We start from the raw sequence: 3,273 nt of genomic DNA on the forward strand, positions 1-3,273 counted from the left end.
GCCACTGAAATAAGGTGGTTGGTGTTTATTTCGCTGTCATTTAAACACTTCAGCACAGCCTCCTTTCAGTGGTATTAATTTGATCATTTCTTCTTGCGGCCCATCAGAGTTCACAAACCTGCATAAAAGCGCTTTGAATATCGGTCACATCACAGGCAATTTAGTATGCTGGCACTGAATTAATGTCCTTGGTTTGTTGATCGGTGATGTTACCTGCCATTTTAATAGCCCTTTCCTTCACTGTCTTTGCGGAGAGAAGTATATCTTTAATTTTTTGTATTATCTTGATTTTGTTTTTGACAGAAATGTTGAAATCAAATATTAATTCTACACACTTTTACAGCATTTAAAAAATCGTTAAAAATGTTTGTCCTCCTATAGAAATCATATTAAAATTGAAAAAAATATATTAAACTCCCCCATCTTTTTCCATTTTCAAACATTTTTGAAAAAGCTCCAGGGAGCCACAAGGGCAGCGCTAAAGAGCCGCATGCGGCTCTAGAGCCGCGGGTTGCTGACCCCTGTTCTAGATGAAATAAAACAAATAAGACTTTCTCCAGAAAAAAACAAATATATAATATCAGACATACAAAGAAAGTGTCCTTGCCCTGTTAAACATAATAGTGGCTATTTGATAAAAAAAACTAAAATATAAACACATTAATGTGGACAGACGTTTGTAACTATTTTTTTTTTTTTTGTTTGCCAGATTATTGGCTAATCCATTTGAATTTATAACATCTCTCTTGTTTTTTTTTTACTTTTTCCAAAAACCATTCATTTCTTTTACACTCTCAGAAATAAAAGTAGGGGTGGTCCCTTTTTAAAAGGTACACATTTGTATTCAAAGGGTACTCCAAAAGTATATATTACTACCTAAAAAATTTAAGAGGAACACTTTTGGACTTTTTAGGTACTAATATGTACCCTTGAAGTATTAATATGGAAAATTTATATGGTAAAAATTTGTACCTTTTAAAAAAGGTACCACCCCAGTGACAGCTCGCATACCTTTATTTCTGGGAGTGTAGAGCAAAAAGATTGTGGGATGTCATGGTGGCGCAGTGGGTGGCACAATCACCTTACAGCAAGAAGGTCGCTGGTTCAAGTCCCGGCTGGTTCAGTTGACTTTTTTTTTTTTGTTTGAAGTTTGGATGTTTCCTTGTTCACGTAAGTTTCCTCTGGTTATTAAGAAATACATGTGCTGTTGGGGAATTGGGTAAGCTAAAATTAGCCGTAGTGTATATGTGTGAATGCAAGATTGTATGGATGTTTCCCAGTGTTCGGATGTGACTGAAAGGGCATCCGCTGCATAAAACATGTGCTGGATAAGTTGGCGGTTTATTCTGCTGTGGTGACCCCATATTAATAAAGGGACTAAGCCGAAAAGAATATGAATGAAGGAATGAAAAAATATTGTGCAAATCGATATGAAAAAAAAAACATTACTCAAAACAATTACTTTTGGAATAAAAATTAATGTCTGAACATAGAAGATTTTATTTGTATACACCCAATGGTTCAAACATCGTATCCTGAAGACAGTGCTGTGTATCAGGATTATAATGCACCAATACACAAAGCAAGACTGGTGAGAGAGTGGTTTGATGAACATGAAAGTGGAGTTGAACATCTCTCATGGCCTGCAAAGTCACCACTATATTTTTAAGCCACTGTTGGTGTTTTGGAGAAGCGAGTCAGAAAATGTTTTATTCCACCAGCATTACAAGGTGACCTGGCCAATATTCTGCAAGAACAAACTTGTGGGGATTTTTGAATGTCAAAAATATCCTGTTAAGCATGATTTTTAAGCATTTTGCTTTGCAAGGACACAAGGCATTTCTTCATAAACCACATTAGCAATGTAACACCTATGTCATACCCATCTTTGTTTGCACAAAATATACACTTGAATTGTTATCAATTATTAGGCTTTTCCTTAAAGGGGTGGTCCACTATGATATCATAATTTCAAACATTAGTTCATGTGTAACTGTGTGAACAAACAACATCTTTGAATGCAAGATGCTGAAAGTTTAATGCAAAGGGAGACATTGGCTTTTACAAAGTTAGTTTAGCAAAGCCTACATCAAAGATTCAAAGATCATAAACGCTTCAGGTTACGCACATTTACCACATGCAGCGAAGGGCCGTGGCCAGAGGTGCTGTATTGTTATAGCAGAGAAAGCCAAAATGCTGCAATTTCCTCAGAGCTTCTTCTGTTTCTGGGCTTCTAAAGGACTCGACACAAAGACGGATGTGCTTACAATTTAATTTTATTATGTTCCAAAGAATTATAAAAAAAAAGATATAGCTAGCATTTGACAAAGGACAGCTTCCAGAATCTCTCCCAGTTCAGCTGATTCGGCTAAAAACTCATTAAAGAAGGAGCAGGTCCAACCAATAGAAGAAGCGGTGGATTGTGAACCACATCCTGTGAATATTTTAATTGTTAAAATTAATCTATGACATGCACAGAGACTAGCATTAACAGTATGTTGTAGCAAGAACGTAAACGAAGATGTAACATGGAAATGCTGTTTGGCACCGCTAACAATTTAGCTACAAATTAATACTTATCCATTAAACTACTGTAAACACCCACAATCTTTACCAGCACTGCAGTGTCTCTCTATGCGGCCATTTCCCTGCGTTATACATCTCAAATAACAAAAAGATGTGAACGTTTCATATTACTTAAACATGCTTATATCCCAAATATATGTGAAAGACACTTGTCAGATTTTATTTTAGAGAGCAGGCGTAATGTTCAGCTGTGTCCTCTTCATTTTCTGTTTGATTCAAGCACAAAATAATACGGCTAACAGCTACTCTGACTGACAGTGTTTACACAACGTAAAATCGTGTGCTTGTAGGGGTGTGATGCTTTTCCTGGTGACGTTAAGCTAATCCACAAATCACAGCACATTATGTTAGCTGACCAATCAGAGCTTCTTGAAGGCGGGTCTTTCAGAGAAACTAGGAAATATTCATGTCGTTTTCTTGTTAGCTGTGTAGCAGTATATAATCAAAGTAAGATATATGAACAAATAACGTGATTGTTTTTACAAATGAAGTATAAGCACACATTGCTTTACATCTTATAAACATAACCAAGCCTTAAAAATACACTCGGGACCACCCCTTTAATATTATATACCATGCACACTTCCTTTTCTCAAGGGAATAGTTCTGGTGGTTTTTAAAAGTATGTTTAATTTGGTATCCAAGACATCGTCATGAACAGTTTTGCACAATAACTCAAGGCTCTTC

Source organism: Danio rerio, chromosome 19, assembly GCF_049306965.1.
Source record: "Danio rerio strain Tuebingen ecotype United States chromosome 19, GRCz12tu, whole genome shotgun sequence".
NCBI lineage: Eukaryota > Metazoa > Chordata > Actinopteri > Cypriniformes > Danionidae > Danio > Danio rerio.